At 47.1% G+C, this 12505-nt stretch overlaps 1 long non-coding RNA gene across 1 annotated transcript in view; it reads left to right on the top strand.

Annotated features, from left to right (window-relative positions):
- The window catches only part of LOC141578855 (uncharacterized), a 260746-nt gene that overhangs the window by 215694 nt on the left and 32547 nt on the right, over positions 1-12505 (top strand). The window contains exon 4 of the long non-coding RNA XR_012509674.1: positions 9274-9354. This is a non-coding gene — a long non-coding RNA (uncharacterized LOC141578855). The remainder of the gene's footprint in view (positions 1-9273; positions 9355-12505) is intronic.

Here is a 12505-nt window from a genome sequence, read left to right as displayed (position 1 = left end):
CAGTGGAAAGAGCAAAGTTTCTAAGAATTGGCTTCTGCATCTCTGAGACACAGGTATCCCCAGGTCCAAAACTCAGATGGTGACTTTCTATAGAGGCCGAGATGCAGGGAATAGTGTGCCGGGCTCCTACTTCAACTTGCCTGCTTCTGTAGCCTGACCCTTGGAGGGCAGGGCAGGCATCAAAGACAGCAGGGATGAGGCAGGGCCTGCTTGCAGCCCCCTCACTGGCCGGGCCCCATCAAAGGCGCTTGTGCCAGGCTCTGCTCCACTCCAAGGCTGAGCAGATCAAAGGGCCCTGCGGAAGTTGGGTTTCTGGGCAGCCCCAGTTCTGTTCATCAATTGTCACTTTGGCAGTGACAGCAGAGGGTCTAACATGACAAGACTGCCACAGCCAAGACTCCTGGGGCGGACATCAGAGAGGCAGCTCCAAAGTCCAGGAAGCTGCCTGAGGCTCCTTTGGGCGTTGACCCCTGGTGGGAAGAGAGGAAAGAAGTGGAGAGGCCCCCCAGGAAAATGTTTGGAGGATCACTACAGGAAAGTTGCTGCAGGCAAGAAACCTGACCTTGGCATTGATATTCCTGCCTTGGAACCGTGAGCTCTGATTACCTCTTGTAGCTGGGAGAACTGCTGACATGCCCACACACATTCACTCTCACGCGTGTATTACACACACGCACCCCTAAATACGTACACACACCTGAATCACCCACCAGGACATACATGCACTAGAAACATACCCCTACACACAGCCTCCCACACAAACGAAAACACACAAAAACATTTGTACACACATGTTCCTTCATACTCACTATACTTGCCTACATACATGTGTGTGCACACATGCACACAGCCATACACACACCTAAAGGTGCAGGTACATAACCACACACATATACCTGCTTACTCATACATGGGCATGTAATCTTTATTATATAGTCTGCCAACTCGGAGGGCCCAAATTTGATATTTTTCATCTCAGAAGGGTGAGAATAATCCTCATAAATAGGCTTTAAATGCAGAAATTGACTATGACCCAGATCCTGATACCAGCCATTCTCAACTCCTTTGTAGAAAAATCTAGAGAAAATGTCCAAAATTGTAGCAAACTGAATTTATATCAGCTCTTGGAAAGGGCTTCCTGCCCCTAAACGTTGTAAAAAAAAAATATTAGCATGTTAAAATTCTGTTCATTGAGGAATATTTGGTTGCCGGAAATTTGAATGAGTCGAAATAGCAATTTTGCCTCAGAAAATAGTTATATGCTTTTAATTAATAGATTACATTCATATATATTATATATATAATGGCTTAGTTGTAAATTGGACGGATCTACGATAATTCTGGGAGCTGAAAACACTTCAGTTTAAAAGACAATTAACATCAGAGTTCAGTTTAGCTAAAGACTTAACAAATGAGTATAAACAGAGCAGTTTTGGTACCCGATTTAGCTCTTGTTCAAACACCCTCCCTTGCATGAGTACCAGGCTATCAAGAAGTATTTGAGTAGTTAGCTTCTAATGCTCTTTTGCTTGTCCGTCTCCTCTGTTAGACTGTAAGCACCCTGTGTTCAGTTCTGGCTTGTTTATTTCAGTATGGTGAGTACCTAGTCCAGAGCCTGGCCCATACTCTAGGCACACAGTAATACTTGAGATGAGTGAGTGAATGAATGAATAAATGACTGAGACTAATGATATGGCCTCCAGCAAGCAATACTTTGCCTCTTTCAACCTTGGTGTTCTCCTGTGTAGAATGAAGAGAATACTGACTCCCCACCCCACTACCCACCAGCCACCTACCTCAAAAGGCTGCTGAAAGTTAACAATATACTCTACCAACTTCCAAGCAGACAAGGATGTCGTATCCATGCCAAGGGTTCTAATACTAGTACTGGGCCTGCAGGAAGATAAATCGGGAAGTTAAACCAGATCCCCAGGTTCCATGAGACCAGAACTTTAGCCCCCATCTCCAGACTGCCCGGAGCCATAGACATCAGGCCTTTAAGATATTCTTTTGTAAAACAATGGCTTTTGTGTTTGCTGCCAATTAATTTCAGATCTTCTCTTCAGTCAGCCAGCAAATGTTCCCATGGTAAAAATAATACACCGATGACAGCCAAGAAAGTAGTGAAACAGGAAGAAAAAGCCCCCTAAAAATTCTAGAACTAAAGAGGGGTTGGGAAACCAGCATCTATTAGTCTACTGGCAAGAAACCGGCATAGAAACTCAGGCTTGGAACAATCGGACAGTGCTCTGAAAGCCAGGTGGCGGTGGTGATACAAGGCACGTTTTATGTAACACGGAGCCCCTTAGCCTTCTGTCCACAGGCCAGTGTTCCATGTGGCATGTTGGCTCGTCCCTAAGAAGAGTGCTTTAGGGGGTTTCACATCTTCATGCACAAACCTGACCAACCACAGGAAGTCTGGAAGCAGAAAAGAAGCCCCCTTCCCGATTTCTATCCTCATGTCACTAGTCCTGGTTAGTGGAATCTGCGGTTAGTTACTAAATCCAACCTTTCTTACCACTGTTGCAGCCTAGGGGCATCATCAAAGGTGTAAAGCCAACATGACATTTGTCTGTCAGTGAGCTGAGATAAACTGGCCCTGATGGATGCACTGGAGTTGTTATCCTGCATCCTAATCTTGCATCCATGGTCTTCCTATGATATGCCTTGACCCTTGCCTCTCTGGCCTCTGTGACAAGCCCTGCTTGGCACTTACTCCGCTAGGACTCCAGTGGGGTTCTAGATTTCTCCAAGCAGAGCCAGTATCTTTACTACCCTCTACGCACACCCTCTTAACATTGGAGTCTTTTCTATAACAGCTTCCTTGCCTTGCTTAGATCCATCTTTTATTCTTTCAGGCTCTCATCAGCCCCAACTAAGTACTATTCCTGACTGCAGAACTGAACATGCAATGGCTTGGACGGGAGCCAGTCTGTGCCCACCTCCCTTCCCATTACTGGGGTCCTCTAGGGTCCTGGATTTGAAATGGACTCTAGGCTGAACCACATTAATTTCTAGCAGGCTTTAGCATCTGTTCATCTCAGAAAGTCAGGGAGCTAAATAATAACAAAAGGAAACCAGATATGGGGCAAGTCCTCAGTAATTTAGTACCTTGATTTGGTTCCATATGGGGTAACCCAGAAAAGCCTAGCCTGGTACCTGGTAGCAGATTCCAGGCATTCTGAGTAAACTCATGAGCAGCAAAATGCCAACTGAATGAGATACAGAAATCATCCCTGTCCCTCATTCTCCACATCTGACCAGTCAGCAAAACTTTAGATTCTGATTCTCAAAGGTCTCTCCAACCCAACTCCTCTTTGTTTTCCCCAGTGCCATTGTTATTAATCAGACCCTCAAGTATCCTGCATGTATTAAGAGATTAATAATGTGAAATATTAACCCAAGTGCTTTTATTCCCATTACTATTTCTATATATCCCATGGTCTTTCTCCCATTAAAACTAGAACATAAAGCTTGAGCATCCATTGCCTCAAAGAAAGGTAGTTAGAGCAGAAATGCAGAAAAGTAAGTACATTTATTATTGGTCTAACAGCCAAAGTCTTAGCCTGAACAATAGATTAGAAAGAATACTTACTGAAAGCATAAAGCTTAACTGAGCTGGAAGAATTGGCAGAGAGTCAGAGAGGAAATTGATAAAGTGGATGCCTGGGTGGGTCTCTGAGGGGGGGGGGTCCCTGTGTTCTGCCTGCCTAGGCTGAGTGCAGGGGTGAAGAGGGGGGTGGGTGATAGTTCCCCCCTCTAGTTCTGGGATCTGAGAGCAAGGAGGGCCTGTGGTCTACTTTTCATTTTCAGCCTGGGAAGATAGCAACCTGGAGAGTTCCCCTGTGTTCCAGGGAGTGGGAACAGAAGGACTGGTGTCATTACTTAGGACCTCTAGGAGCTTAAGTCCATTGAATTTCCCACAGACCGTGGCCAGAGAACCTCCAAAAGAATAGTCTGAAGGCCATGGACCAAAGAGACCTTGCTGTCTAGAAGATGAAGAGGCCACATGATGACCTGTGTGGATCAGTGACCCAGGCCACATAGGAGCCCAGATGATCCAGCAGATGCCAGCATCAATAGTGATACACTGCCACTCTCCCCATCCCCACCCTGTCCTCACCTTGCAGATGGATGTTGTAACCTCCCCCCACCCCCTACTCCCGCAGAACTTAGATACAGCCATGGAGAGAAGGAAGTAGGGGAGAAATGCCTAAACTAAGATTCAGCTTCAGCCAAGAGTGGATTTGGGTTTAAAGTTTATAGAAAATAACTTTATTTTTGCACATTTGTTTGTGGCTTGGGAGATTTTCCCAGCTCCCTAAAATTACTGCAGTTGTGCCCTAAGTGGTCTCCCTACCTCTACTTCCTGCCCCTCCAGTCCATGCCAGGGCCAGAGGGGCATTTATTTAACATGGGTGTGACTCTGCCTCTACTAGTGACAAGCCAGGTTTTCCAGTAGGCAGATCTGGGTTCAGATCCTGATCCTAGATGTCAGCTGTCCTGAGGTAAGTTACTCCACCTCTGTGAGCCTCATTTTCCTCCCTGATGAAATGGTATAATCCCAGGGCTACTTCATTGGATGCCATTAGGACTCTGTGAGATAATGGAGGTCTTGGCACAGATTAGTGTTCAGTTAATATTGCCTGGTCCCTAGTATACGATGGTGTCTGTCATGGCCACTTCCTTGGCTTTTTGCATATGCTTCTCCTCTTCTACTTCGCAAAAGAAAAGCAGAAAATTCTTTCAACTTTGCTTTATTCCTTGAGGCATCTGTGGGGCCAGCTTCTTCTATGCTCCCCAGGGTAGGTTTAGGGACTCCTCAGTAGAGCACCTTCAGTTCCCCAAGCTCAACCTAATCATAGCATTCATCACACATTTTCTCATTACTTGTCAATGCTCAGCAAAGCCCAAAAGCAATCCTTAATCCTTGCAGTGATGGCTCTGAACCCTCTTACAACTTTGAGCTCCCTTATCTTAGAGAGGACACAGGAGGCAAGAGAAAGTGGTAGGGAAGGGGTCGAGGGTCAAGCTAAGGAAGAGTCTGGCTTGCAGTCTTGCCTATGGTTTCTGGGAGAGCCCTCCATGACGCATTGGCCCAGGACAGCCTGGCATCCCAGCAGGGTTTCCAGGTCAACTTTTATCTTTGTACATGGTGTTTGTCCCTTTGATCCTTGAGCAGATCAAACAAAATCCACTAATCAGTGGCTTCCCTCCTTGCCTTTCAGAGCAGATCATCAAACACAGCCTTCATCTCTCCCTGCTTCCCTCCCACCCTCCTTGTTTTCCAGTCAGAGACATTTGCTCTATCAGGCCCAGCCTGTGGTCCACCTATCACCCCCTCCCAAGTAGTGCAGGTGTGATTGTCTCTTTAATTTCTTTAATTCACATGAGTGTAGATCAATTTCAGGACTCACTCACTGCTACATCCTGGTACTTACCTCTCACCTAGGCTCTTGCACAGGCGTGGAATGAAGGATAGACTGCGACTGCATGGTCTTGGTCTAGGAAGTACCTGGTCATAAAAGAACCAGGAGAAAGAGAAACCTTTCTGAGCCTATTTCCCCTTTTGTGTAGCTGGACCGTTACTTCCTGCCCCACCTATCTCACAGGGTCAAAGCCAGCAAGTTAATGGATGTCAAAGCTCAGTAGGAAATATGGCACTCTGGATGTGTATTGGGTTTGTCTAGTTCTAGTCCTTACATGTTGGGAAAGGCTCTATTCCATTTCCCTAGGACTTCCTGAGACGTGGGAATTCCAGTGCTAAAACCAGGGAAATCCCAGGCAAAACTGGGCGAGTTGATCACCCTACAAAGAGGCAGCACTTGAGAATGGATGTTATGGGCTGAATTATATCCCTCCAAAGTTCATTTGTGGAAGCCTTCACTGCCAGTACCTTGCAATGTGACTGTATTTGGAGACAGAGCCTTTAAAGAGGTGATTAAGTTTAAATGAGGTCATCAGGGTGGGCCTCAATCCAATTCTACTGATGTCCTAATAAGAAGAGGAAATTTGGGCACAAAAAGACACCAAGGACACACACACACAGTAAAGACCAGGTGAGGACATAGCACGAAGATGGCCGTCTGCACGCCAAGGAGAGAGGCCTCAGAAGAAATCAGCCCTGCCGACACCTCAGTCTTGAATGTCTAGATTCTAGGACTTTGAGAAAATAAATTTTTTTGTTTAAGCCACCCATCTGTGGTATTCTGTTATGATAGCCCAAGCAGTCCCAAAACGAGTCCCACATACCATTTTTCTAGATATTTGAAAGTTACATGTCAAGAAAACAAACTGATGATAAAATGTTTCTATCATGTCAAATATACCTTCCTAAAGACCTGAAAGGCCACACAAAAGTTTAGAATTCTCAGGATTCTGTGCCATGCCTGGTTGGGTAGGGAAGAGCCCGCCTCTGGCCCCCAGCCTATGGCCTGGCCCCTTCTTGTCCCCATGCCCGGTCTCAGTCTTACACCATGAGCAGCCTCCCAAGTCCACATGTGGAAACCTGGCTCTGACAACAACCCTCACGGACGGCCACCCCTTGACCACCCTTCAGGCCTACAGGTGTGCACATTGTGTACTGCCTCAGGGAGTACAGGCCACTCGCAGCCTAGAAGCAGACTCAGAGTCAACTGGGCTGGGAATTGTCGAGTCCTAGGTGCCCACACCATAGCCTGCAAGGAGAGGACCCCTAGGTTGACACAGCCCCTCAGCCCATCAAATCCTTCTCCTTCAGTGGGGTGGCCTAGGTGGACCAGAGTGGAGCCCTCTCAAGTGTGGGTGTCAGGGCAGGGATCCCTGCTGCCCTGGTCTGAGGGCAGTACTTTCAGATCCCATATCCATGCTGTGACATTCCACCCCAGGCCAGAAATGGGAGAGTGCGCCCCCCAGGAGAAGAAGGAGCCAGTCCAGGGTAGGAGGGATTTAAATCCACACCATCTGGTTCCAGAGTCTGAGTTCTTAATGATTTTGCACTGCTTCTTACCCAGAGCAGTGGTCAGAGGAGATGGCCAGAGTGGGAGAGGTCAGCACAGCCGGAGCTGTAGGAAATGCATGGATGAACGGAGGTGGTTCCCTGGAAACCAGCACTCTGGGACACCCACAAGGAGGGGCACGCCTCAAGAATTTGAAGTCAGGATTTCTCCTGCCTATGAGATTTGAGCCCTCACTCATTAGAGCCATTTTCTTCTGATAACAAAAATAATAAATACATTTTCCATGTACATTAAGGAAAGGAAAGTAAACACACATGAAAGAAAGCTTTTGCACATAAATCACACTCATGGAATAGGATCGGCTTCAGTTTAGGAATAAATAAAGGGGAGAGGGGATGTGGCTAGTCAGAGGTGACAAAGTTTGAGGTTTGACTCCAGAACCCAAGTGCATTTTAATCGTGGCACGTTGAGGCGATCCACAGTGGCACTGACTTACGTCCGTCCCTTTGGACAGGCATTTATTAAGAGTGTTTCTGTGCCAGGCGTTGATTAACTGCCAGGATGGAGATGTGGACAAGATCCATCTCTGCTTGAGTGGCTCACGGGCCACAGGAGAAATGGGCAGGTGAACTATGAATGCAGCAGCTGAGAAGTGCCAGCAATAAGGAAATGCAAGGAGGACCCAGAGGATGGTCTGTGAAGACCACCCGGGGGGTGACTCAGCTTCATGGCTAAGTGGGAAGTGGCGGAGAACAGAGGGAAGAAGCTGCCGTACAGGGGTCACGAGGGTTCAGGAGAAGGAGACCTGAGGCTGAGGGCAATCCTGAAGCTGCTTGGAGCAGGGTGGGGTTGAGGGTGGGCTTGTTGGGCCTATGAGAGTCTGGTTGATATAAGGGAAGGCCCACCCAGATTTTAATCCAGGAAATGGCCAGATCAGAGACGCACCGTGATCTGTATCAAGTACCTCTCATTTTGTGCTGAAATGGCCTTTCTCTGTGTCTGCTCCCCTCCCCTGTCTTTGAGTTCCTTGAGGACTGAGTTTTATTATAGCCCCAGTGCCTTCCAGTGTCTGGCATTCATTTATTGAATGAATGAATGAATGAATGAATGAATGAACTCTGCTACCCGGTTGCATTCTCCTATTTTGGCTCCCCTTTCTTTCCTGTGCTGTTTCTGATTTTAGTTAAGGATTGAATGTGGGCTCTGCACACAGGCCCTGAGGCTGTGAGTCTGTGTGTGTATGTTTTACATCAGCCAAACCAAATAAACAAACACATGGCAGAACCCCAGGCGTGCTGCTCCTACACTTGGCACAACCGGCTGGCACGTGGCTGCCCCTCCCCAGCCACCCCAGCTCCTCCCTCCAGAGTCAGGATGCTGCCTAGAGACTTGGCCATGGATTTAGGAAGCCCCCTCCGCTCTCCGGCGGCAGCAGGACTCCAAGTGCACACTGATACGCTCCTTCTACTTAGAGGGAATTTGAAATTACAGCCCCTAAGACAATAAGGTCCCACTGGCAGGATGGTGGCCACAGTACCAAGGAGAGGACAGGGCTCTGAACTCCTGTCCCCAACGGGGCTTTCTGGCTCTACTGTACTCATTCCAATTGGACTAAATGCCCATCCCCTACTGACTGGCCCCATAACCCCTAGAATTTCCTTCTGGGGAGGTGCCATGCCCTTCAAGAGTCCCATATCAAATTCAGTGCTCTCAGTACCGTGCTCACTCCCTGAGATCTTCTTGCATCTCCTCCAAATTAGTAAATGACTGCTCTATTTCCACAGAACTCAGGTCAGAAATTGGGAGCTAATTCTAGACTTCTTTCTCCTTACTTTACAGCCAGACATTGAGTATTTGACCACCAAGCTGCTTCAGAAATCTCTCTCCTTTCCCCCGCTAGAACTGCTGTCCCAGTTCATGTCCTCTTCATCTCTGTGTGGGCTTGTACAACCACGTCCTACTGATCTCTTTGCCTCCAGTTCCTTACTGCAATCCCTTCTCCTTTCCAGACACCACATCAATCTTTCTAAATGACTGATTTGATTCAGTCACTCCTACCAAAAAACAAAGACAAAAAATAAACAAAATACGTTACGTGGTCCCTACAACAGAAATTGTGCATTGTTCTTCAATCTCCATTTTTCTCTAGTGATAACAACCCCCACATTTTAGGTGGCCACTCATTTAGGACTACATTTCCTGACCTTCTTTGGAGGTGTGGTCACATGTCTCAGGTCTGACCATTGAGACTTACCTAGAAATGGAGTGTGCAACTTTGGCAGTGTCCTTAAAGGGAAGTAATGTGTTCCTCATCATCCTTTCTTTCTTTCTGCAGGATGGAACACAGATGTGATGGGTGGAGCTGGAGCAACCATCCTAGGCCATAAAATGACCTTGGCAATGGAGGTCATGCCCGGTAAGAGAAAAATATACCATGGATCATCACACAAATCCTGCCTTTTTCTTCCAAACTTTCACATGAAAAAGAAACTTCTATCCTGATTAAGCCACTGCTATTTCAGGGTTTTCTGACACTTCAGCTGATCCCAATTCTAATGAATTATCACCTACAGCAGGGTTCTGGAACACAAATGCCACCAGAAACCAGGTAGGAATCATGACTTAGTGATGCCTTCAGGAGCAGGAGACTAGGAATTGATTTGTTTATTCATTAATTTTTATTTCTTTAGTCAGTCAGTTTTTCATTTCACAAGTATTCATAAAGCCCCATTATGTGCCAGGCACTCTTAGGCACCAGGGAGGCAAAGACAAATCAGATTTGGTCCCTTCTTAGAGGAGATCCAGTGTGGTTGGGGAAGACATTTTAAATAGATAACTATAGCAAAGTATTATGGAGATTGTAACAGCCAATGTACAAATAGAGGCAGAAGCACAAAAAGAGACTGAAGTCAATTCTAAATAAAGATCTGAAAACATAAACTTCAAAGAGAAGGCAACTCCCTCCCAAAAGATGAGCGAGGGAGGGAATTCTAGATGGACAAAGATTAGGAGGATTCTATTCCCTGCTGTTGTAATTCCCTTCCCTTCCAGGGAATTGCAAACAATTTGGTAGAATAGAGCCCAGTTGGGCTCCACCCAGGAGGCAATGGGGAGGAGCATCAATACTGCATAAGGAACTCTAGGATCTGCTCCGGGTTTGTTCCGTAGCCTGTTTTCTCACTGAGCCCCTTACAGGATTTGACAATAATGGGGAATCCTAGTGCCTCACCAACAGCACCACACTGTAGAAGACTTGATGTTTGGGGACTGCAGGCAATGCGTCTAAAGATCTGACACATAGTATGTGCTTGATCAGTTTTGGTGTAATCAGAAAAATCTTCCTGAGGGTTTTTGTCTCTCTGCTACTCCCCTGCTCCAATACCCCAACTAAGAAGTTCTGGAGGTTTGGGGGACATTAAAAATAAGTAACAAACCAGTATGGCACAGGACTGACTGATCAGATCAGAAAATCGGTGTAAACAATCCATTTGGCACTATCTGCGTGGACCCAATGCACATCAGCCCTGCCTGGAGGAAGCTCTTTAAAATAACAGTATAAAAGTGAGTTAGCTGCATTTTTTTATGAGCACTAAAAGAAAATATCCAAAGCAGGAATTATAAAGAGCACAAGGCACATAGGTGATGACCTCTCACTCATTTTCCCTTTGTAATTTTTGCTGCTTAATTTTGGCCGAGGCATCCCTACTCTGACTTCACCCTAGTTCAGTAGAGTCAGTTACCAGGGGCTGGACGGGGTCAATTGGAACCCTGAGCAGCTCAAGCCATCTCCGGGACTCCGGGGCTCCGGGGCTTCCCTAAGGTGCTTAGAGCCCAGCTCCCCACACAGCGGTCCCTTTCACTCTTCCAACAAAGCAGGGATTCCGGCTGCAGACTTGGCATGACCCTTCCTCTTCCCCTTTCCTTCTTTTACAATTTTTTGTGCTCCAAAGGGTCCTAAAGATAACCACGGGGAACACATACCTGACATAGTTCCCTCTCTGAAGAGCTTTCCTCATGGGAAAACTCTCCTCAACGAATGCTTTAAGAGAATAGAAAAGAACAAGCCTGGGCTGCATTCGTCAGCCGATAAGGACCTTGGAAATAACTCCTCCAGCTGCTCATTTCTAAAAGTGGAAAGCTGAGACCCAGAAAACTGGAGCGGCATTGCCTAAAAACACACAGAACACTTTAACACAATTCTTCAGCAGTTTGAAGTGTATGGACCTCCCAGTCCTTTTCTCTGCCTACACCTTGTAAACACATTCTAAACAGATGGGAGAGTGATCCACCGCAGTTAACCCCGGGCACACACATAGTCCCCATAGTAAGGGGATGATTCCAGACACAGCCCTCTGGGAGCCTCTTTGGTCCAAGCATGTCAGGGGACCTGAGTGGCTCTGGAAAGCCACGTGGGTGGAGGGCCTGAGGTGGGGGGTCAGAGAGCAGCAGGGAGCCTGCGTGAGGGGGAATGGGGTTGCTGGCCTTCTTCTCCCGGGTCTGCAAGCTTTGAACCGCTTGGGCCCAGCAGGTGGGCAGCAGGGTTGGGGGCATTAGCATTTGTTTTCCCACTTTGATCTTTTGTCTTTTAAGTGTTGTGGAAGATCTGTTGGGAGGAGTCTGACTAGGATGGAGAGACTGTGGCTTCAGTACTGTGAAACCCTTCTCTTCTCAAAGCCCAGTGCCTGCCTCATTGCGTCCCCACAAATCATTTTCTTGCCCTTCCTGCCTCTCAGTTTTCCTCATCTACAAAGTGGGAGGGTTGGACTCATCCAGTGATTTTCAGACTTCAACTTTTAGCAGCAGAACCTCACCATTTCCCCCTCCATTCATACCTGGAAACCCAATACTCAAAGCAATGCACTGCCACTCTACCTGAAGCTCCAAGTGGGGATCTCTGTCTATTTGGATAACCTTGAGGCCTCCTTCCTGAGGACTGCAGACCCCCAAGTCCAGCGAGAAGCTCTGAGAACACAGTTTGAAAATCTCAGGATTGGATGACCTTTAAGTCCCCTTCCTGTTCCCATTTATAATTCTACAGCTAAGCCCTAGGAATTAGGGTAGCAGGGGCCAGGGGGTGGGAACTCTAGTCCAATTATATAAATGAACTGACCGAAAGTCGTAAGTGGCACCTGATTGGCCCAAATTGTGGGGCCACTGTGCCTCCTTCTGTCAAGTCTTGCTCCCTCTTATGCCTCCGTCTGGAGACCATGCATGTGCTCAGGCCAAAGAGAAATACTTAGAGTTCCCCACGTGTGACACTTTCATTCCTCTATGCCTCTCTAGATGCTCTTCCTTCTCAGAATGTGATTCACAATCTTGTCAGACTATTGCATGGGCACATTTGTTCTTAAACTGGGCTCAATGGCACCTCTTCTTGAAGGCTGTCCCAAATCCCGCAGCCTTGGCTTTGTGCACGCCTAATTCTCTGGCCCTGCCTCTGCCGTAGTACGTCTCAGTCACTGCTGATTTATCCCCTTGACTCCTCCACTAGAGGGCCATATATCTGATTTCTGTTTTATGGACTTTTCAGAGTATCTTGCACATAGTAGATATTCGAAAATACGTAG

The sequence above is a fragment of the Camelus bactrianus genome, chromosome 10, assembly GCF_048773025.1.
Source record: "Camelus bactrianus isolate YW-2024 breed Bactrian camel chromosome 10, ASM4877302v1, whole genome shotgun sequence".
NCBI classification, from domain to species: domain Eukaryota; kingdom Metazoa; phylum Chordata; class Mammalia; order Artiodactyla; family Camelidae; genus Camelus; species Camelus bactrianus.
Note: the sequence above shows the minus strand (reverse complement) of the source record. Positions and strands in the feature narration are given on the sequence as shown.